Source organism: Amphiura filiformis, chromosome 2 (genome assembly GCF_039555335.1).
Source record: "Amphiura filiformis chromosome 2, Afil_fr2py, whole genome shotgun sequence".
Classification (NCBI taxonomy): Eukaryota; Metazoa; Echinodermata; class Ophiuroidea; order Amphilepidida; family Amphiuridae; genus Amphiura; species Amphiura filiformis.
The window spans coordinates 18,127,967-18,153,591 of NC_092629.1; the positions used below are offsets into that span (position 1 = coordinate 18,127,967).

Below are 25,625 nucleotides of genomic sequence, written 5' to 3' on the forward strand. Positions count from 1 at the left end.
TTAACGCATTAAAACTAGCCTCGTGCTTTCATTGATTAGAACACAAAAGTGCAACTTTTGATTTCGTTTCTCCATTAAGTTTTAGATCACTGTTTCTTTAATACTCAATCAATTTCAACAAATAAGGTCTTAAATCAGAGCTAAAGGGTACATGTGTTGGCTGCTTGTTTTAATTTTGACGCATTTGCCTTTATTTAGAATATACAGGGTGAACACAACTGGTACCTTAATTGTTTGGCTTACCATATAATTATTCAGTGCTGACACCAGGATCTAACGCCCTAATTGACTGCTTACATCGATTTTTCTTTATCTAGTTTGGAATTCTTGGGGTATTTGGGGTACATGCGATGAGATATGCGACAGTGGACAGCGAAGTAGATCAAGGACATGCCCAGAGACTAACGAATGTGGCGCTGGTAGTAGTGCGACAGAGCCATGTAACACACACACTTGCGGTAAGTGCCAAATTAGGATCTTTAGGGCGCGTTAGATTTTTAGGGAGGTCATGGGGTTTTGGTCGGGTGGCATTTTCTTTTTGCCTCCAAAGACGGCGACTGTGTCTTTAGCGGTTTTTATTTTAATTTCCAATTTCTATGTATATGCCTACCTTTATGATGTACCCTGAGTAATTTAATTTGATTATTTATCTTTGTTTAAAGTTATTTTATGAGAGATATGAGAGATTGGTGTGTGATGACATTTTGGGAATCCCCTTTGCCATGCAAAAACAGTAAACAAAGTCAGGACTCGTTATGGATTGGGTATTCCCCTAGAAAGTGAAACGGATATGACATCATTTTGGAATCCCCCCAGGAAGGATTGTAATGTGAAAGGTTAATGTTTATAATAAGTGTTTTGAATTTGCAGATGTTGGTAAGATGTGAATGAAGTAATTGGCTATAATGGGACCTGATGTGTTTAGTATAATTTTTATATTATGAGAAAATGTACATGATTTTTGTGAGACATTACGACAGTTATTACAGTGTTGTTGTGGGCTAGTTAATGTGCTTACAGTCCATATGCCTTCAAAGAAAAGAAATTACGAACCAGACATATCTTATGTAGTCGATGTGCTACTATCCAGATGCAGATTCAGAGCAGATTCTGATTTTTTTTAAAGATTGTTATATTTGCGTACACCACACCCGGACCTGGGTTATACTTATTTGAATAAAACCAACCATTTTTGTAGCTGCACACGGTTTCACTTACCATGCGTGTGCGTATTGATTGGTACGGCGCTATATTCAAATGCAAAATCCACGACGGTGCTGTAGTTTCAATGGATACCTCCTCGTAGAACCATTCTAAATCCTATAACACGTGTAATTCATAGTTTTCCGGTCCGATAGTTGGTCCAACTGAAACTTGCTTGGGAAATGTTGCGAAGGGGTTGCGTTATGAGCTGCTGATGAAACTCTAGTAATGTTTACTTGTGATCTAGCAGTTTATGCGGTGTTCCGGCTCAGAAGCTTCAGACTGTCGGATCATTAGAGTCAAATGATTCAAAGCTTGTCTACATTCTTATATTCCTTACATATACATGTAGGCCTAATTGATATCCGATCAGCTGTGGGAAACGAAAGAGACGATGAACTTCACTCGGAGTCAGTTTCATGAAACTTTGTCACCATAATTGAAGTGCCATCGTGTAATTGGTTTGTTTCTTTGTGTGCACTGAGTGCAATATGATGAAATTGAAAATTTATAAAAGAACTCTTGAGGCTCGTCTTTAGGCAATTGTATAGTGCTAGACGTTATTGATCGAAATCACTCTACATTTTGCATTTGAATATCCGCTATCCTGTTCTACACCTGAGATGTCGTCATTTGACGGCTCTCCTATCAGCGCCGATGTAACATCGTTTTAACACCTTAACTGCGCATTGCATGTCGGCATGACGTTAAATGACGACATCTTATGTGTACTCGCAAAGGCGTATAGGATTTCATTTACCGAAAAGGTCAATTTACTTCTGCTCATAACCTATTTGGTAAATTGATGCTATTGTTACGATACGTATATATTAGTGTTTTGACGAACATCTTGTTTTTCTTTGCCTTTTTATTAGAATGCAACAGCAATCCGTGCCAAAATGGTGGTACATGTGAACAAGATTTTATGCAATACAAGTGCGATTGTCCATATAGATTCTACGGTGTTCACTGCGAATTAGGTAAGTCAATTGATTGGTAGCTCAAGACATCACAATCATTGTTGGGCAGAAAAAACCTCCTATGTACTTGGGCTCTTGAACATGTTTAAAACAAAACTGCGAAGAGGTTACTAGTACATAGAGGGTTTGCTTTAAACATGTTCAGGGACCTTCGGGGACAGTCCTCGAAGTAAATTTTATAAATCTAATGATATATTCTTAAAGTGTATGTAGCTGGTGGAAAGGCCGACGATCAATTGAAAATTTTGACCTTGCATATTGAAGATATGGATTTTTTTCCAAAAAAAAGACTTAATTTTTTTGTGTGTTTTGGGGTAAAAATCCATATCTTCAATACGAGCGGTCTAAGTTTTCAATTGATCGTTGGCTTTTCATCCCACCTACATACACTTTAAGTATAAATCATTAGATTTATAAATTTTACTTCGAGTACTGTTAAATATCAAAAATATCAATTTTTAATCATTTGGCATAAAATGTGTATTACATTGCGAATTTCAAAAAAATCAAAATTATTTGATATCAGAAGGACATTCTTCGTATTCAGAATGCAATTCGATATGTTTGATGTGCTCTAATGTCCCACAATAAATACTGTCCAAACGTTCATACCCCATCCCTTAAGGGTACTTGCCCATGAGTTTCATTCAGGGGCGTGTTTGAAAAACGGCACAGCGCATTAGTAAAAAGAATAAAAATACTAAAATTTTCACCGGGGTTCGAACCACGGCCAATTGCACTCTGAATGCTAAAGATGCCTATCCTGTGCCGCGATGACTGTGGTTAACATTCGGCGATTTTCAAAGATATATATATCAACACGTTTCTAGTGTATTGAAAATTAGATTTTGGTAGGAATACGGTCATAGAAAGAAATATGACTCTACTTATCTGTTTGTTTTTCATTTAATACAAATTAATTTTGATGAATTGAACTGGTACGAATCTTAGCACTCGTGATAAACGACAATTAATTTAGTAATAATAAAATGAAAACGCTGGGTCATTCACGACGTCATTTGTAATTTATGTCAAAACCTGGGGAGGACCACACACAAACGTGCTGCATGTATACGTGCGCAATCGATATTCAATGATCCAGACAATAGCGTTTGAATATACCGCCCTGCTTGACACATCTTGTCACTTGCGAGAAGATATACTATAGGCCTACCCTAATAGCTTACAATAGATACCCCACCGTAAATTGCTCTGTTCATTACCGTCGCTGTGCTAGTTTATACGCGTAGTGTACGCACTTTTGAACCAGATTATCAGCAGATGCTTAATGATACCGGGAAGTGTTGCAGAAAGGTAAGCGTACTCTTTATTTATTCAAAATATCACATATCAATGAATTTAAATTTGAAATCCAAAAGGAAATGTCAGGTCAAAATTCTCACCTTAGAATTATTGTGAAATAAAATCAAACAAAATTTAGGCTCCGCAAAAACGTCCAATTATTCCCCATTGGTGTTTGCTACACGTGCATATAATAAATTATGATTTGGGGCTAATTTGAGAAGAGTTAATGCGAGTTTCAAAATGCACCGAGTGATGTTTTTGATCAAAAACATCGACAATTCAAGACTCTGTAAAAACAAATCAAGAATTTTCTGGGATAATTGCAACTAAGTATAATGAAAGTTATGATCTAAGCTACCAGATGCATCATTAATTTCCTGACTATGATATTTAGTTGTGAGAAAAGATTACTTTAATGTTTTGGCTGGATTATTTCCCGCCAAAATTTTTTTTTTCTTGCCCCCCCCCACTTTTGAGGCAAAACCCCCAAAATTACGTAAGTTTTCACTTTTCCCCCCGAAAAAAATTACTGGTGCCGCCACTGCGTGTTTGTGTATAAAATGATATGTCATTGTGTGAAGTGCAGATGCGCGTTTCATCCAGCAAAGGTAGCGATCATGTAGTATAATACAAAAAAGACGATTTGTAATTGGATGTTATACGTCATTGCGTGATGATCACAACGATACGAGCACTGGTTATCAGCCCTCTGGGGTATAGCGTTCCGTAATAAATATGTGAATTCCGTAGACATGTGGGTTTATGCGTGTTTCTAAACATAGGATAGGAGTCTTTTGATTATATCAGTGGCGCCCTCTCGTGTTGTTTGGTAGGTAAGAAACGCGGTAACATTTTGATCTAAGATCTCACATCACCAATTAAATCAGAGTCCCATAGAGATAGGCCTATGTGATAAATTTGCCTGGCTGAAAACAAAATAGGTTGACCGTCATTATTTTTTGGCCCTCAAAGCTACGATGTCCGGGAATTACCTAATTTATATGCAGGCCAGTGTTTCTTTAAAGAAAAGGCTGCTTAAAATTATTCGATCTCTCCTGTCTGTGGGACACTTGCAGTATTTAACATTACTGATCATGACCAATTTGCCAAATTTTGCCAAATTTATGCAAATGTCTGCTCATTTTACCGCTTCTTTTAGGCGTTAAAGAGGTTTTTTTCTGAGAAATGAAATTAAGGGCGCACAACCATATATATTTGGTGGTGGAAATTGATTACAAAATCTTGTATTAACCCATGCAACTGTTGGGTAAAATCTCTCGTATTATCACTGGAAAATTTTGCCCCCCGACACTAGAGTTACCTTGGTTGAAATAACATTGGTTAAAATTACACAGCGTTTTAAGAATTACGGTACCTTTTGTGTTCATTTTGGGGAGAAATGGCTATAATTTCCGGTGGAATTTTCCCATGGTCAGAACTCTCTCTCTCTCAAAGTTAAATGCCAACAATACACGAAACTAGATGATTTAGATACCACATGATCAAAACCTCAACAAAGAACGACCTGAACTTTTCTTGTTTTGACGCACTAAACTATAAATACCTTAAACATGTTAAATATAAGTGCGCCCTCGAAGCTGAAAGTTACAATTATTATTAGGTAAGGCCAATGTTACTCAAAACATCTGCCGTCCGGATGAATTTTCGGTTATATTTAAAAAAAGGTTCATTTAATGAGAGAAAATATACAATTTCAAAGCATCAAAAGCCACAATGTACTTATTTTGCTAGCTATAGCAGCCTTCTCAGATGGCCCACAAACAAACAGTTCCTCGTCGTATTTTCATGCATTGCCCAAGCAATACCACTATTATGCCCCGGTATAATGCCCTCCCCACATGCCCCAGATGAATGGAAACACGTTTTACTTGACTTCATGTGATTGTTCCTCTCTTTTTTTTGTAGAGTGTATTTGTAAATACGGTACATGTAAGGAGGCTGGCCTAGTCTACGTTTGTGATTGTGATATTTATTATGAAGGCCTTCAGTGCGAACAAGGTAATTATCTTATAATGTTACATACCAATCATAAGTCGTGTTCATTGTTGGTTTGTTAGCGCATCTAGCGCTTTTTCCTCATAACAGTATGGATATATCCAGTACAAGTGGCTTCGCATGGCTCCAATAGAGCATATGCAATAAACCAACCGGAAGGGTATAACAATTAAAATGGCAGCCATGTTGGGGGACAGTTATAAGGTGACACGTGGCTCGGGGTTCTAGTTCGATTTCACAACCATTGATACCTATCACCTGTTTTATATATTATCGTGCTAATTGCCCATGGTATACTTTTCGGAGGCCAGAAATGTCATGTACAAATGAAAACTCCTCCCTAAAAATCCCAACAAGAATTAAGGATACGTTTGCCGCTTCTTTGCTGGTGGGATTTTTATGGAGGGCACCTTTCATAGTTTGTGTTTAAAATTCCAGTTATGTCAAAAGAGCCCTTAGCGCTATTAGGGCGAAAGTTTACGATATCATTAGTTATTCCCGGCTTATAGGTGCCATTTTGTTGGGGTCTCCCCCACCAGAAGTCAAATAGAAACACCCAAAAATCCCAACAGAATTGAACCACCGTCAGGTCCGAATTTTAAGGGTTAATAGTTTGTGTTTAGTGTCAAGTTATGTCAACCTTAACCCTGAAGATTCGGACAGACGGTTTACGATATCGTGTTTCCTGGACTTACGGTGGGTAAAGTACCAATTTTATTTCAAACATGATAGTAGTCCCGTGTTGTAATTTGTTAACTCAGGGGGTAATTTATTTACTATTTGAAATAAATAAATAAATAAGTCAATTAAATTAAATCGATGGGATATCCAGAATTGATGGTGATTGTTTAGGTATAATACATGTATGCTTGATAGAATCAAACCGTCTATTTCGTCATAATGAGTTCAATGGATTTTTGAAGAGAAACTAGTTTTCTTCTTAATTCCTTCCTTCCCGTCGCTAAAGCATTTGGGGCGTTGCGTTAGTGTTTAATAGTGCATAGATGCCAAAGGGATTCTTTCGAATTTCCCAATAAAATTGAACGTGTATGGAGCCGCATTAGTCATAAAAGTCATATTTTACTGAGAAGGATAATCTCAATGTTTTTCCTAATTTTGTATGATGTTCTATGAGTAAACTAACATATCCTTAAAACAAATTAACTTGACGCGTTAAGTGCTGTAGGCCCCCCTGTGATAAAGCCCGAAGTATGTCGTTTAATTATTACCAATTACGATCGAAATATTAGTCGAACGCGTACGCGACATTCTTAATTAAAGCCATATTATAATATTTGCTGAGGAGGACGCCCTCAAAAATTTTCAAAATTCTTTTTTTTACACGATTATATTGTAATTTATTAAACCAACATATTACCCTGCAAAAATCAAAACCCTAGGTGCTGTAGTTTTGTCAAAATTCAGAAATGTTCAATGAAACATGAACCGTCGTTTTTTATTATTACGAACGCATACGCGATGTTCATAACACAGAACGTACTAGTACATGGCGTGCGGGACCGGTCATCTACACATACCGAAGGAGCGATACATATTGGCGACATCGGCGCTGGTATTAAATTCCAATTTTCTTTGCTTTGCCTAAGTTAAGCTTGGCTCAAACTTAAAAGGAATATCTGACAGTATAAGCTATCATTTTATGGAAAAGAATACTAATCTATTTTTGTATGAAAATGTTATAATATGGCTTTAACTCTATACGTATATGGCGTGCGCGAAGATCAAACACAACAAAATGAAAAATGACCAACCTCAGTCACGATCAACATAGTAGTATGCATTGGCTGTAATCAAAGGCAGGCTTATAAATATTAAGATAAATATTGTGCGAAAGTAGCGCGCGCATGCCGACAAATTCAAATGTTTGGATAGAGCGATGAAGCTTCGACCTGCCCGCTAAAAGCATTTAAAAAAATTGATAATGATTTATCAGCCATGCGGATTTGATTTATACATTTTTCGTACAGACTGTCGACCCGCGTGTGTGACCAACATTTCAGCCTTTGCTATCTCGGAAGATGAAATAATTCTATCATGAAACCAATTACGTGACGGCTGTCTCGCTGACAAATACGAAGTTACCTATAAATTAATCAACGGTGATCAATGCAACGCCCCTATCACAGATAGTGGAACGTTGCCGATGATAACTGGCAACAAAGTGATCTTGAATATACTGATACCATATTCGACGTATAGAATCAGCGTGGTTCCGATAAGATGCGTAGAAGCACCAGGCTTGGAGACGTGGGTGGAAGAAGGCAGTAGTTTGACGATTGAAATTGACACTCTATCAGCCGGTAATCATATCCCTGATTTCATTCAGAGCCTGCAGTGGCGTAACTTCGGGGGGTGCGGGGGGGCAACGTGCCAAATTGACCAATTCAGCATCGATTCTGCGCCCCTCCAAGTGATGAAAGTCAAAATTTTCGCGCGCATTTCAGCACAAAATCAATTGAAAGAACATTTTTAAGACCGATATTCAACTTCTAGTAACCAAACTTAATTAGTGGCAGGCCTTATTTGTCCAAAATCTCGCGGGGGGGGGTGTAGGGGCGCAAGTTTTGTTTCTTGCCCCAGGCGCTACCAACCCTAGTTACGCCACTGTTCAGAGGGCATGGCCAAAGGGGCAACACACCGTCCCACAGATTGTACATTTAATATTGGAGCATGATAGGCCTGTTTAGTTTTTGCAATTTTTTTTGTAATTTTGCACATTTTGGCCCAGAACGTTATTTTTCATCGTCAATGACATACTGAATGACCCTCATTTTCTGGGGAGACCACATTGAATGATCTCTTTTTATCGAAAAAAATGAACCTACACTGCACCGTTAGACCCCTTACTCTGGAGCCCGTCCAGCAGTAGGCAAATTCTGATTGTCAGAAGATCAGAAGAATATTTTGTCACGTTATAAATATTCGTAAATGTAAATATCCCTCCATATTCGTTCATTTTATAGTTCCGATTCTGCCACCAGCCAATGTTCAAGTAACTGCCACAGACCGCATGATAGACTTCACGTGGGATTTGGTACCATGTGGAAGTCGTATGGGCGCTCATAATACCTACAGATTTGAGTTTGAGCCGTATACTCCAGAACGGCGTGTGTTGGCCGCAAGTACTCCTAGGACCGGTTTCACCAGGCTCTTGGCGTCAAGTGCAACACCGAATATACATTTCGTGTCGCTGCAGTGACGAACACTGGGACTGGGCCATTTAGTGAGACATTGCGATTCACGACGGATCTTAATTCAGGTAATCGATAGAGTTTTCTTCCAACCGTTGAATACGTTTTGGCCCGGCTAACTCCAATCAGACTGTTATTAACGAAAACTGAAAGCAAGGATGATTGCGTGGCCTGAAAACTAAAGTGCGGACGATTGTGTTACCTGACTTTGCTAATTCCGGCCTGATTGGAGTTTTTCACGGGGGGCAAAGTCGACAAATGTTGTGCAAAATTGCAGCCAAAAAAGTGGAAAAATTACGTAAATTTACGGGCCAAGAAACATATTGGGGGGATTCCCCCTCAGTGGCGTAGCCACGATTTTGGAACGTTTTTGCCGACGGAAGCTGTGATTTGTTGACCCAATTTTTTTTTGCATGGTTTGAAAAGTGAAGAGCAAAAAAAAAGGGATTATAGGCGGTACCATTATAAAAACACAAAATTTTCATGTAAAATTCAATTTCATTCACAATTTTTCATCATTTGTTTTTATGTCAGGCGGATTTATCCGCCTGATATACTGTGAAGCTCTCAAATCTTCTTTCTTTCTTTCTTTCTTTCTTTAGTCCACCCGGGCAACGGCTGGACTCTTGCATCCCAGCGGTTTCTGCTTCTTTCTTTCTGTCAACATTTGACATAATTGGCTCTAGCTCCATAATTATTTGACCGATTCTAACCAAACTTGGGCAAAGGCTCCACTACCCCAGCCTTTACATTTGACATGACCCATTTGGGGTCAAATGTCACGCATGAGTAATTTTGGCTGAAAATGCGAATTTTACCAAAAATGCTTCTTCTTTTACAGATTACATGGTAGCGCAATGAAACTTGGTCATCGGCATCGACTATAGTTGGAGTCTATGGGGTAAACACAGATTTGGGGTCAAAGGTCATTAAGGGGATTTTTTCTGCACATAACCAAATACTTTCAAAATGCTTCCTTTCCTACAGATTACATAGTACAGAGATGAGATTGACACATATGCACTGACATTAGCTGGTGCCTATAGGGTAAACACAGATTTTGAGTTCAAGGTCATGAAGGGGTAAAATAGGGTTGATTACTGAAAATCACCTTAAAGTTCACTTTTTTCTGCATATTAAGTGCTGTGATCATCAGAATAATGCCAAAATGACTATAGCATTGGGTGCATGTAGGCTTATAATCAGATTTGGCTTGAACATAGGGAGGGGTCTGTTTTGGGGTCAAAAGGGGTAAAATTTGTCCAATTCAAATGAAAATTAGTATATGTAATCACGGTAGGATTCAAAATATGATGGAGGTCATTTCAAGGTCACCAGAGGTCAACCAAAGGTCAAAATGGGTCAAATTCCAAAATTTGTCCAATTTAAATCTAAATTAGAATATGTAATATTGATATGATTTAAAACAAAATGGAGGTCATTTCAAGGCCATCAGAGGTCAAATTATTTTATTAGGTAGATTGTTATCAAACGTAATGCCAACATTTTTTTACGAAAAGGCAATTGTGTTTCAAATCTTGTCAAGGTCATAAGAGGTCACTTCAAGGTCACGGCTGACTTCGCAGCCTTTCGAGGATGCAATATATCTAGTTCTTTTCTTTCTTCTTTAGTAGAACCAAAATTGCTACCAGTGCCAGACGCTTGCACCAATTTAGACCAAACTTGGCCACAAGAAGCACTGACCCAAGCTTAATATAACTTCTACACGGATAGGGGTCAAAGGTCACATAAGGGTTATTAGGGTCATTTTGTGAAAATCTTAAAAATGCTACTGCTCCTTTAAATGACATGCTATGACCACTCAAACATGGTCAGCAAGAACCGCTGGCCCAAGCTTCAAATAAGTTGTACCACAGATTGGGGTCAAAGTTCTGAGGTCAAAGGTCAGGTCAAATTTTAAGTCGCTCCGATTGAGCTGCAACTCAGGGAAAATGATCCTCGACACTTCAGGAGTGTAAAACCGCAAAGGTCATCCGAGGTCAAAGGTCAGGTCAAATATTGTTGCTCCAAACAGCCTGTGACTCAGGGGAAAACAATCCCTGACACTGTAGGAGAAGTCATCAGAGGTCAAAGGTCAGGTCAAATTTAAAGTTGCTCCGATTGAGCTGTAACTCAGGACAAATAATCCCCGACATTTCAGGAGTATAAAACCGCAAAGGTCATCCGAGGTCAAAGGTCAGGTCAAATTTAAAGTTGCTCCAATCGAGCTGTAACTTGCAGAAAATGATCCTTGACACTTGGGGAGTATAGCATGAGTTTACCTGAGGTCTAAGGTCAAACGATGCTTAAATCAGAATCAATTAACCGCCTGACATTCGTGGCTCATGAGCCACAGTAGCTCTAGTTATAATTCTCCCCTTTTTTGCTGTCACCCCTGGGTAAAAAATAGTCTATTGTTAACACAATTTTTTTTCACCAACGCCTTCCGTGTACCGACGGCCTTACATGAACCGACGGCCATGACGAGCGGGGGGCACCTGCCCCTGGCCCCCCACTGGCTACGTCACTGTTCCCCCTGCCCCACCTGTAGCGCCGCCACTTCCAAAACACCATCAACGGCTGGAAGGGCCAATTTAAGAAAACTCTATGATTATGTTTAATATTATTGAATGTTTTATGGCAACATTGAGGCTACATTTTTCAATGAACATTTTTTGTCGATCTCATCCCAGATCCATTCAGTCCAGATTCTATCGTTCAAGTTCGTCCAAATTCGCCAACTTCCGTCAATGTCAACTGGCGTCCTAACGACTGCGTTGCTCCTCGGCCTACACCGTGAATACAGACTCGTAAACCAGGACCAATGTCTCTATGACGAATCAAGGCCAGTGATTTTGAATTCCGCACTAACATTAAGGCGGTACAGTTACTGTGGGTAACTTGATACCATTTTCATCCTATGAGTTCCGTGTGAGTGCACAGAATTCGGACGGCGAGAGGGTGGGCAAAGTGGCTACTTTTACTACGTTTTCAGAACGTAAGTTTTTATTCTGGTACTTCAATATGAAATCGATACATTGCCGCTTCATGTTTTAACATAAATGCCATTTGGTGAGAGAAAATGTAAAATGGGGGTTTTGGGTGAGAACATCACTTTTAAAAAACGGGGCTTAATTGGGTCCGCAGAATCGAGTTAGACTCCAAAAAATGTTTTGCAAGAAACAGATTGTTTAAAAACCGAAAAGGATTTCACAGAACAAAACATGAAGCACATTGACAGTTAACCACTAATGCGCATTGTGTTGAATGATCTTTCTTCAAACTTGAATGAAGTGAATTGACGAATGCGTTATGTAATCGCTCATTTCTTCGCAATCAGTCAAGCGATTCCAGTAAAATTGACGTATTAGATGCAGAATAAGATGGGCTACATGCTGATGTTTAGATTTTGGATACTGATGTCTATATCTCGACTTACGTTCAAATTCATTCGCCCGGTAATTTTCTATGGGACACCCTGTATGAACCCTCTGTCATTCGTTTTTACAACTTTCCATTAATATTGTCATAATGCGCCAAAAAAGCTGAGGTGTTATGTTATTTCAATATGTCCTGGGCAATATGTTAATGTAATATTTTCCTGATAACCCCAATGGACAGTGCATTAACAAACAGAAAGACCTGTAAAAAAACAAAAATCACAGGTATATATTAGTCACCCTAATAGTTCTCCAGTTTTAAGTTGTCAATAGCAAAATAGGGATTGGTGATATAATAATATTGTGCTATTGACTAGAAATTAGAATGACGAATAAATCACTGTGCACGTAATGTCACTCCCACGTGATTTTGAATAGCTAGACGAGCGTAAGCACAAGACCCAAGAAATCGCAACCTCTGGATTAAATTTCGCATTGTGTTTCTGTTATAGGTCCGACTGGCACACCACAAAATCTCCAATTAGTCTCTGCTACACGCAATGCACTGGCGTTTACATGGAATCAGGTACCATGCGGTGACAGGCGAGGTAGTATACAAAACTACGTGTATGAGCTCTTAGACGAAAATGGTGAGGTTATCCGTTCAAATTTGACGTCATTAACGACAGTGACCGCGTTTCATCTTGATGAGGACAAAGAGTATAGTTTCCGTGTAGCTGCTATCAATAGTGCTGGTCAGGGAAGTTTCACTACGGAATTGACGGTTTCACTACAAGGCGAAATTACGGTATGGTATCATATTGGCGTAATCCCTTCATAATGATGAATCACATATAACTATAAACCGGACCTTTTGTTTTAGGGTGACTATTGAGGGCGCTCTTTCGCGGTACAAAGCGGTTTTGAATTTGGCGAATCCTGCTGGGCCCGGTTTAGTAATATGGTCTTTTTAAGTATGGAAACCTCGATATGAATTTAATTTAGATATCCAATTGAATTGTATCGTCAGCCGCAAGCTAGTCTTTTTAATTCGGTCTTCAATTATAATGTCATAAAAATAATACGGAAGGGTTTTGAATATGTGCGGCTAACACCTTGTTTCCCGTATGTTCTTGGCTTTTTTACTCGGGTTGCCGCGTCAAGATTTTAGCATCCTCTGTTATTTTAGGGTATGGTTCATTGATATCCACAAAAAGCTTATTCCCAAAATTGCAGTTGATTAGGACATTGAATTTAGGGTTACGCATAATTACATACCGTGAAAATCCGAAAGCATAGACGCTCGATGATTTGCTCAAAATCCTTTACCTTTTGCAGATGGCGCTATTCAAGTTTGCATGTTTTCAAAACCGCTTGATAGTACTAAGCACCTATACGTGAAAAGAGTGGATTTTGGCTCATCTTTCACACACAAGGAAGATCAGTCTGCTGGCAATAAAATGCTGGGTCTAACTCATTTTTGTAAAAAATTGGAGTTGGGCCCTTCTTCCACTCAGGTATTCAATTGTTCTCCATTCATTGCCATTCTAACATTTTTTTTTTTTTTTTTTTATTTCAAAAAGATCGAGGGGTAATTTAAAGAAGCAAATATCTGTCGCAAGTCGCAACACATAGTGGCAAAGAGTGATTATTCCAAATTTTACATTTCACATAGTGGCATAAAGGTTTAGCGCTAGCTGTATCCCACAATTCCTTTTAAACATTTAAAGATACAGTGGAAACAGGCCACTGAGAAAAAACAGTGGAGGAGTATCGACTCTGTTATTAGTAGTATATCCTTCAAACATGTTTTACTTGGAAACATATTTTGTCCTTCACGTACTTCCAGATCAGTGACATAAAGTATGCCCTTTCCACATGAGGTTTGAGAGATCACAGAGTTGGAGGTAATTGTTGTCCTTCTTTTCCTTTCTGTGCAAACAGCAACCATCGCAATTCAAAACACTGTTCTGCTCTGATGTTCCCAGTGCTATCAGTGTACATACATATCTTCCCATTTATCTAAGAACGCCATCTGGTAGTTCTTGGGCTAATCCAAACAAAGAGAATGCTTCAAGCATCTCTTCATCACATTTTAAAAATGATTTGAACTGTGTTGTTACTCCCATGACAGCAAACGATCCTGTGTTGTCTGTGCCTTTGAATGAGCACCAGCCTATGAGTGCTTCTGCTCTCTGTCTTCGAAGCTTATGGACACTTTTCCATATATGTATTCTGTCCCCCCTTTTTCCTCAGAAGTGAAGTCGTGGCAGGCAGTAGAGGGTAACTACCTGTAAGAAGAACAAAGACATCTGTGTCAACAGAGAGCACATCCAATTTAGCATCTGGATACTTTACATCACAGGCATTAAGAAGAACAAGTTGATCACATTCCACTAATGTATGACGGCCACCACTCAATTTTGGCATAGCAATGATGTCAGACAGTGGGTAGTTGGCTTGTATGGTTGTATGATGCATTACAAGAACCTTCTTTGCTTGGCTCTGATAGTGTGCAAGTACCTTTGCTGCCAAATACTCAGTCAGCTCTGCTTTGGTTTCCATGTGAGACAAGAATGACTTCAGACTCTTTATTTTGGTGTTATCATTGACATGGTTATGAACAGGGGTGCTTTTCTTTGTTCTCTTATCTCGTGTTACTTCCTTGATTGATCCTGACAAGTATTGGTCAAAGACGATACGAACTTCATTATATCACGCACTTATAGTGTCAATCATGCTGATGAATTGGTTGGCAAAGTCCGAACCATTAAATTTTTCATGTTTCGTTTCTACCATGTTAACAACACACATTGCGTCTATTATTAGGACTGATATTGTGATTGCTCTACTGCCTTCTTCAGGTGTAGCTAGTGTGTAGGTGCAGCACTAGTATTCTCTGGTAGAGGCAGATCCATGACAAACTTCAGCACCTGGGATTTGCCAGTGAGCATTATCATTGAACCATCTGGATGGAAATTGGATTGAGGAGCGTTGTTGACCTCATACTAGCCAATGACATCCCTGACAGCGAATTCTGGTCTGCTCTTGGCCACAACTAACAGCCTGGATAACAGCTTTCTTTCCTGTTTGATGATAACTAGTATACCCTTGACCGGGGTTTTCACCACAGCTCCCACATCTTTGAAGTAGAGGAAGTTGTTTCTCTTATGTGGATCCCAGAACTTCACTGACTTGGCAATCATCCTGGTTGAAACAAACTGCTCCAATGCTTCTTTACCTAACTTGTCGCGGCTTTCAATTGACTGGCTCACTTCACAAGATGAAACAGCACAGGTTACTAAGTTGAACATATCCGTCTGTTGGAATGGATTTCCCTGTCGTGTAAGGACAGTAACCATTTTTGAAGCATTTTTGATGAGCCTGACACTTTCCCCTCCAACTACCTCATCATGTAGGGGGCTCTCGTGCCTGGTTTTAATGCCAGCATATTCTTTGAAGTCTTGGACGAGTCTAGCTAATGTTGGAGCTATAATGAAATTGCCTGTAATCCATATGAAGCCACCTTTGACTTTAATTTCCCTATGCTCATGCTCAATTGCATGATCAGGGTCAATTGCTGTAAAGGGTACTGGGTGTTTACTGATGGCAATATTTCCTTCATCCAAGAACGTCCATGTATCTGTATCAGATATCTCCATTATAAGCATGTCTGCCAGGTATAAAGGTCCCCACCGTCCATAGTTGTACTGGTCGTGGGCGTGAAAATAGGGAAGTAATTCTACCAATTTGGCCAAATGTAGCTTCAAATCTGCCCCTCTTGTACCAGCAATAAACATTAGAAGCACTTGAACCTGGTTCATATAGTTGACCATAAACTTTTGGATACCTTTGCCAATCTCCAAAGAGATTGCTTTGAGAAAGTTTCTCCTGTACTGAACTGACTTGCTTCTGGAATTTCGGCGCATCTTTTGTCTTGGATTTGGTACCTAATTATGAATCCAAAGAACGGACCACTCTGTCGGGCTTTTTCTATAAAGCCGAGCCGCAACGCCAACATTCCATAAAAGTGCCTTCTTTTGCATTCAGGGAATTAAATGCTGACCATGTAGGGCAACTCTTGCTTGTCTTGTTCCCTGATCTAGTATCTTTGTACTCCTGTTCTGTCAATGCTTGGCTAAATGCCACCACTTGCATGTCTTTCCTTTGACTTAGCTAAACCAATTTTACATGTTTATGAGCCCTTAAGGTGGGACTACATTTTTCTCAAAATTATAGCGCATTGGTGACAAGTAAGACATGTATATCATATAGGGGCAAGGACTACAACTACTGCACTGACAATTTTATTTCCCCACGGCCAACAGATATGGAGTTACAGTAAAAATGAGGGAAAACCAATATTTGATCAATAAATCAATAACTACTTGTCACTGAAATTCCAGTGTAGTAACTGGATTCCTTGCCCCTATAATATATATAACTTTTGTTTATCAGCGTTTTATTAGTTTTTGAGAAAATTTAAAACAAATCACAAATTTATCAAGGGGTGTAGTACCACCTTAAATACATCGAATTGGCCCTTAAGCCCATTAAAATGGTTGACAAACATACCCATTAGGTGTTCCTAGTGTAAAATATAATTTATAAGACTGTATTTGGTCAAAACAAAGTTCACTAGAACATAATATCGGCATTTTTCTTAAATAGATTCCTTGAAAAAATGCCTCATTTTATAAAGCGCCCTCATTAGTTGAAAAAAGAAAGGGAGATTTTCAAACCAAGTTGAAAGTTATTCCTTATGATGTTATTGAACACATGAAAGTTAAAAATCAGACTTGAAACAACTTCTGAAGTAATGCTAGTTTGGTGACGTGTGCCCCCTGACTATATGCTTATTATCGGATTTTCACGGTATATGATGAGGATGGTAATGATGATGCCGGTATTGATGATGATGATGTTGATGACGATAATGATGATGATGATGATGAGGATGGTGATGATGATGATGAGGATGTTTAGTATCGTAATTATGATGATGGTGATGACGATGAAGATGATGATGATGCTGTTGCTGCTAATGATGATGATGACGATGATGACGATGACGATGACGATGATGATGATGATTTTGATGATGATGATGATGATGATGACGATGATGGTGGTTATGAGGATGTTAATGATGCTGCTGCTGTTGCTGCTAATGAAAGAGGCAGGGATGACACTGATTGCATAATTTGAAACATTACACCCGTTTATACTGGATGTAATAATTTTACTTCCAGAATGCGATGACATCGACAACCGGTGCCTATTTGGTCTTTACCTATCGGTGGCGTATGCGAAGGTAAAGTTGGAATTCACATTATTCTGATCAATTATTCAGATATTAAATAGACGTATTACTACGGTTGCTGTCTTAACGGATTTGGTCAATGCACATCAGAAAATTTGAGCAAAAGAAATATCGTTTCCATTTCATGAACGATAAAGCAAACCAAAAGTACTATCATACATACCTACAAAGTTACGAAACGACCTTCCCACCAAAAATCGGACATTTCACGCAACATAATTTTAGGGACGGTTTAATATAACTGTGTAGGTCTATTCATCAAAATAATCTTAAAATTAAAACAAGACGACACTTGTTTTTGTTTCTTTTATGTTTTATATTCTGCGTAGTTGTGAAAATCATCATTGTGAATGTTGTCTTTGCCCGTATTGACGATATGCCAGCCGTGTTCACCCCGAGTCTTAGCGACAAGTCTTCCACAGATTTCAGTGTTCTATCATGTCGAATTCAATTGCAGGTAATGTGGTGTTAGGATTATATAATAGGACGTTTCTCCAGAAAATGAGCATGTTTTTGATATAAATCTAAAATTTTTTTTTTTTATGTGTCTATGTGAATTTAAAGTTTGTTTACGGAAATGTCCATACCCAGCAAACACAAAAACGTTTTAAAACGTTTTTAAATAAGTTATATTTTGGTTTTGGTAAAAATGTTTTAATAACATTAAAATGTCGGGTTATATTAAGGTCATGAAAACGTTTTAAAACGTTTTGTATGAAAACACACTACAACAATATTTTCAAAATGTTTTCAAAATGCTAATTATAAACTATTTTTGGCAAACAGTTTTGCCAAATATTTTGTCAACACTTACATAACATTATGTTAAAATATTTGCACCCAGCAAACACAGAAATGTTCTTAAAATGTTGTTTTCAAAACGTTTTAATGACATTTAAATGTCGGGTTATATAAAGGTCATGAAAACGTTTTTAAAACGTTATTGCAAATATTTTGGGCAAACATTTTTCGCAAAATATTTTTTCAACTCCAAAATAACATTCTGTTTAGAATGTTTTGTATCAAGTTTAAAAAAATATTTTTTGGAAATTTTTTATACCCTTTATATAACCCGACATTTAAACGTTTTCTGTAAAACATTTTGTGTTTGGTGGGCAGTATATTATCAAAAATGTTTTTGAATGTTATGAAAACGTTTTATACTCTGAATATACCCTTTATATAACCCGACATTTAAACGTTTTCTGACAACCTTTTATAGCCTTTTGCGAATGATGTCGAAAACGTTTTGTGTTTACTGGGTAACAACACTATAAAAATATTCTAGGCGTGATTTCAAGCTTATCTTTTGACGCATAAATCATCATACGATTGACACAGAAAATGTCACAAACGTTACCGACCAAATATGACAAACGTTACTAGAGCTAGAGGTAACTTTATAGTGTGGTCATTGAAGATGAAAAACAGGCGCAACTGAATTGGTAAAAAGCTGATTTTTGCACCAGAGAAGCAGAATGCATCATAGAACATCATATCCAAAATCCGAAGAAATCCTCTTTGGGGAATTCTTTTATCCAAGATAGCCGCCAAAATGGCCGCCACAACATATAATTAGCTGTATCTTAGCTTCTGAAGCAAATATAATGATGATTTTAGTGTATTTGAACAGGTTTAAGAGGTCAGAGAATTCAAATTTGTACAAATCTAACACACGGATGTCTTCATTCACAAGATCCAAGATCGCCAAAATGGCCGCCATCACATATGATTAGATATATCTCCGCTTCTGAAACAGATATGATAATGATTTCAGTGTCCTTGAATATATTTCAGAGGTCAAAAGATTTTAAATTTTAAATAATCTGAAACACCTATGTCTTCATTGACACAGGAATCCTAGATGGCCGCCAAAATGGCCACCATCACATGATATGATTAGGTATATTTTGTCTTCTGAAGCAGATATGACAATAATTTTAGTTTCTAGGTGACACAGAATTCAATTTTGTATACAACAAAAGTTCAAGAGCGAACCTGAATAGCTTTCATTAACTGATTAATCATAGCTTACAACATAGGACAGGAAGGTCCAAATACTAGTACTTGTTGTTTATCTAGAAGGATATTTTTTTGAACATCCTATCCCACGGGATGTCAAATACGTTACCCAACGTTTTATCACCTATTCTAAAACTAAAGACGTTTTATTTCGTCAAAAACTTCTCCAAACCATAGTCCGACCACTCAATATTTACACTGGGGTATAATGGGTCACAATTTGACGATACCTGATTTTGATTCGTTTATAGTTGGAAATAATACTTTTGGACTATGGTATACTTGACGCCGAAGTTCTGAATATGAAAGATGGCAGTGTGGCAGCCGAGATCATTCTGAGGTTCCATCTCCAATCCAGTAGCATATTGAATGATGTGGCAGTGGTTGACAGAATCAACGAGGTAGCGGGAACTTCCGGGGACATAGGTGATCAGCTGGTGCTTAAAAGGCCTTTTACTGCTGAAGGTAGGCTGAAGTCATTTGCTGTATAAATGTGTCCTATCATGTGTTTCATAATCATGATAAAAAGCAAGAGCCAAAACAGACAATGATTTGGACACAAAACACGTTCTCTGAAGCTTGTTATATGTGATGAAAAACATGACATACATAAATTCTAAAATTTTTCTGTCGACAGATATCTGCCCCTTTACGTATTGTATGAATGGAGGAACTTGTGTGAGCCAGGGCGCTTACTATCAGGGATATGCCAGTGAGTAAATAAGCCAAATCGGCATTGGAAGTTTTCAATGCATTGTGGGACAGTTTTGGGACACTTTGCCCTTTGACCTAATGGGCAAATTCAGGAAAATTGTTTTTTGTGCATACAAAATATGATCTAAAATGTTTTACAAGAATGAAAGCAAACCCAAAAAATATAATTATTGAATATAGTAATTATTTAAACATTTTTAATGATAACATCATGACAATAATAAACTAATTAATAATAATTACTGCAATTTCCCCGATATGTTAGAGGTCGAAGTGTCCCAAAATAAAACTGCTCTCATAAACCGGCAGTTACAATGCCGATTGGGCTTATTAAATACATGAAATACGAGCTTCATTATTTAGATTGGGATCCCGCAGGAATATAGGATTGGCAAGATATAAATGTAAACAAATACAGTAAATAGCACTCAAGTAGATACATAAACCATAAACTCTAGGCATAAACATTGTGCAGTTTCATTGTGAGAGATGCAGTTCCACCAAGGTCTAAAACTGTTTTAATTCCTGTCAGAGTAATTAGCTGTTGGTCTGGTCGAATTGTGATATCTTGGTAAATAGTTATGACCTCTGGCGAAAAATTTCACAGTTTGCACTTTTTGTAGGTCTTGTGGCCCTTGAGTTACGATGTAAGAATGTCGAAAGAAACACGCCCCGTTTTGGCTCAATAAAATGCAGGGTTTTGGGTCATCATGTTAAAAGCTCATATTTCTCTCATAACTCCAGTAATAGTTTGAGCTTGCAGTATGTTTCTTTTTAGGCATTAGGAACAGAAACATGGTAATTTGGTGGTGTAGCAACAATGAATTCAATAGAAAAAGTTGTAGGACATCTCACATCTCCCATTCATACCTGTGGGTATAGGTCAACTGCAGGTATCCACTCCTTTCGAAAACCAAACTGTGTCTTGCTAAACATATGCCAAAATAGCACAGTTAATATTGAATTGAATATTGTTATCTCCATATTTCATGCAAAAAATAAACTAAAAAACGCAGGTACCGATGTAATTTCAACCAAGCATTTCACTGTTTCGTAGTCGAGCAAGGTGTAAATGCCATTAGAGTTTGTCACTCGGTCTATAGCAACTTGTTGTAATGTTATGTATTGTTCTATACGCCTCTGTGACACACAGATTTGATTGTGAATCTAAACTGCTAGAAAAATTTAACTCAACATTTAGATGATGGGCCTCAATGTGAGGTAGTAAGCACCATGCATGTGTTACAATAGGATGACCCATCTTAAACAGAAATAAGAATTTGAAATTAAGATGTAATTATTTTGTTCTTATATTCATCACTCCTTAATAGGTGTCCAGATTCGTTTAAGGGACCACGATGTGAAAATGCTGTACAATCAGGTAAACAAAGTTCAAACGATCTTGATTTGCGTTTAAACGTTTAAACGATTCAAACCATATCGTCGGAAATTCCGCAAACTTATGAACATCAGATTACTACAAGCCTCCCCTGCATCTCGTAGTAACATTGCCTTGCGCGAGTACAGCGATTCTGGCAAATACTGTGAGGATGTTCGATTTCGATTTGCGTTTAAACGTTTAAACGATTCAACCCATATAGTCGGAAATTCCGCAAACTGACGAACATCAGATTACTACAAGCCTTCCTTGCATCTACCGCAGTAATATTGCCTTACGCCGACCCTGGCAAGTACGGTGAGAATGTGAGATAACATCACCCTTCGTCGGTATAGTCATGGACGGTTTATATTGATAGTACAGGGAATTCCGGAAATCACAAGAATTGAAATAAAGCGCTAACCTTTAAAATCACAGTCTATGATACAATCTCCTTTATTGACTTTGGTAATGATTTTTGTATATCTATAGTTATTAATTACCGTTGATTCTTTATTCGCCAAAATGTCGTAATTATAGAATAGCTAAGATTGACATGTTTAAGATGATGATTTATTTCAGTAGCTTAAAATGTTGGTTTATTTCAGTTTTTAAGAGGAAATTTTTCACAAATCTAGTAAAAGCAATATATTTGTGTGAAAATCACATCGGTACATAAACAAGCAGCAAAACAAAGTAAAATTACGATAATATAAAGACACACAAAAATAAAAACAAATAAGTTCATCAGTATCTGACAAAAGCTTGACCAAAAATGACCAATCTCACGGGGACCTGCTGCTGGTACCGTAATAACCAAAAACTTACTCGTAGAAAAACTAACTTATCAAAATAAAATGTTTTTCGTTCACTGTATTTATTTCGAATATTCTTTGTTTCAGAAAATACATTGCTTATCATCGGGTTTTCAGTCGGCGGTGGCGCCCTCCTACTTTTACTTTTAGCAGCGTGTCTATTGGCTTTCTGCGTACTTACACGCCGCAATCGGGACAGAAAGAAGACCCGACCTCCGATCAACCATATTTGATAGATCCATATACACAATCACCACCATGGTCATTTGGACCTCTGGCGCAAACTAATTATTGAACATTTTATTTGCAAGAATACTTAAAAATATCATCCGATAAAGGACAGTTTTATTTAACTTGTCTAAATTGAACCAATTTACATCAGCAGAGAATGGTCGAGTCCGTTGTTATATTTGTAATTAATGCCAAATCCGGCTCTTCAGTTCAACCAATGGGCGTTCTCCGTTTGTTGGTGCATTCCGTGACGTTGTTTTGCCGGGTTCAAGAACCAAACCCTTAGATTAAAATTTCCCTAAATTTGTTTTCTTTGAACTATTTCTTAATCATGTTAATGATATCAGTTCTTAGCATGAAAGTTCATCTGTATTGGTGTTCTATAATTTATATAGAAAGATTTTAACTCTTGATCTCAATACCAAAATATTTACCTCTGTAATGTTCAGCTGTTGCTACTACAGCCTTCTTCAGCGTACTGACCCGATGGAGCACACTTGAAGTGTGACGTAATAATCTGGTCACATAGACCTTTGGTAACTTTAGTAGCGCCCTCCGTCTTTGTTCAGAGATGGTTGGTTGGCTCTGATGTTAGGTGGCCTCTAACTCCTCTCTAAAACCATCCGGATTCCTCTTTTTCAAGATTTTGTCTTTGTCCATGGCCGGTGACTCAATGTGGATAAATGTTTGGAAACCTCAGACGAAGTTGTTGCTTGGACGTCTGTGTTCAAGAAATCTTGTCTTGAGAGAACTTCAGTCTCTCAATGTAAGATTTTTAGCAGGTTTCTCTTGTGGTCTGTCCCTGGCATGAAATCAGATAAACCGGGCCAGTGACGTCCTTTTTTCTCGTTTTTTTCTTTTGGCGCCACTAAAATTGGCGCAGTGTCCTCGTAAATGCTAACTGTATGCCAAATTTCTGGATATTTCTTCAAAGTGCTTTGAAAATCCTTTGATATAGGATAACACGATCTGTCCTTTATAATACTGTCCTTATTAGAGTTTGATTTACGCCCTTGGGCTTGTTGATTTTATTAAAGACCCATTGAGGGTAGCCCGCACTTAGAGAACTTGTGTTACGTGTTCCTTTTCTTCAACAACCACTTGGGGATGGTGATAACCGTCTCTACACGGTGGAATATATAGTGTATTACTCCAAACGTATGTTCTAATGGGTGGTTGGAAGAAAAATGAAAAAAAAAAAATACTGCGTTGGCTTGCAGTATAATTATTTGATTTCTAAGCTGTCATCAGCTTGGACCACGGTTAGTGTATCCAGAAACGCGAGTGATTTGTCCTCTTCTCCTTGGTTGGTGAACTTGATGTCTAGGTCCAGCATGATTTGAGATGGTTGGTAAATTTCTGCGCGTATTCCTTCTTGCCCAGCTTTGTTATTGTATGTGTCGTCGACGTAACGATACTACCATATCGGGGCGGGTGCTGTTTTAATGGATATTTGTTCTCAACCAATCATCTCTGAACAAAGACGGAGGACGCTACAAATTACCGATAGGTCTGTGACCTGATTATTACGTCACACTTCAAGTGCTACGATCGGATTATTCCATGATGACGAAGGCTGTAGTAGCAATAACCAAAAATTACGGAAGGAGGTAAATAAATGTTCGTTACTCATTCGTTCCACTAGAGTTCTGCCATTGTACTTATGTGCGAGAGCCTCGAGACTGGCAACGCTTATATGAATGGGAATTGAACCAGCCATAAACATTCTGTGTAAGGTTACGTGAATTCTTCCTTTCATGTATGCTGCCAGTTAAATCTCACTGCATATAGTATATAATATGAGAACCAAAAAAGTGGCGAGATAGTTAATCACTGTACATACAAAATCTCCTAAATTCTCACACATTTTCTGATGGTATGTTCCACGATCACATGCTGATGGCAGTCTGCTTGAATGTAAAGAACTCACACAACATATGGGAATAACGCTTTCTGCAATTCTGTGCCAGCTCTCTGGAACAAATTACCTGTAAAACTTCGTACTTCACATAGTCTGGCCACTTTTAAATCTAATCTGAAAACCTATTTGTTTCCCAAACTAAGTTTTTTTTTTTAATTAAGTTGTACATTTTACTGTAGCCTAAGATGTAGTGTAAGTTGTACTTTTAGATCATTGTAAAGCGCTTTGTTCATACTTATGCTAAGGCGCTATATAAATTCCTGTTTATTGTATTGTATTGTATTGTATTGTATAGTTAGACTATCTTTTGAATAGGTAGTCGTTACTCTAAGTTTCACTGGTTATTGGCTATAATATATTTTGTTAAATTAGCCCTTAATGGTAGATATTACAGGGAGGTGGTGGCTATTAGTAGGTTTACTCCGGTCAGCTATAATCATGTTATGTGATATGAATGATAAGTACTTCAAACTATTGCATTTATGTAAAAAATATGAGTTGGTATATGTGTATTGAATAAAATGATCCTCTAGAGGGCAGATACAAATATCACAATAAATTTAGTCCAATGTTTGGGGGTTAGTCTGTCTAGGGAGTAGTACTACGCAGTTACTAACTGCACTTGAAACCGGAAAACGTGTCAGAATATTAGAATTGTATGTAATGCTCATACCTCCTATAGCACCATTTAGAACATTTTTCATTGTACAAGCAAAACCTAGACTCTCCCTCTTTCCATACACACCAAAATGTTGATGTTGTACGACCGTTGCCGGTTATTCGTTAATTAACACTCTTTCTATTCCCATTCGTCCCTCTTAGCTAATTAGCCACTTAATGAAGCCGCGCAAAATGTCAACTTTTCTAAAATCCCCTATCCACAGATCGAAGACGTGTTTATTAATTAACGAAGAAGATTTAAGGTGGACCAATCAAAACAACAAGGACTTAAAAACACTTGAATACCTTAGTGCTCAAATTAAAATTAGCATTGATAACATTTGCAGTACATCAACGAAACCATAATGTCAGCATCCGCATAAACACCTCAACCATCCGCATAAACAGCTCAACCAAATGGTCCATACAATCACCCACACGCCTGTATGTGGGTTTCTGATATTT

At 38.0% G+C, this 25,625-nt stretch overlaps 1 protein-coding gene and 2 long non-coding RNA genes across 3 annotated transcripts in view; all 3 read left to right on the forward strand.

Annotated features, from left to right (window-relative positions):
* The window catches only part of LOC140145953 (receptor-type tyrosine-protein phosphatase F-like), a 166,776-nt gene that overhangs the window by 36,456 nt on the left and 104,695 nt on the right, over positions 1–25,625 (forward strand). The gene's annotated exons all lie outside the window — the stretch shown is intronic.
* On the forward strand, positions 7,555–11,706 carry LOC140135519 (uncharacterized). Its single transcript, XR_011856529.1, has 3 exons — positions 7,555–7,825; positions 8,489–8,784; positions 11,410–11,706. It is a non-coding gene; the product is annotated as an uncharacterized lncRNA (long non-coding RNA).
* LOC140135522 (uncharacterized) lies at positions 12,615–20,156 on the forward strand. Its single transcript, XR_011856530.1, has 5 exons — positions 12,615–12,904; positions 17,349–17,410; positions 17,749–17,876; positions 19,693–19,906; positions 20,079–20,156. It is a non-coding gene; the product is annotated as an uncharacterized lncRNA (long non-coding RNA).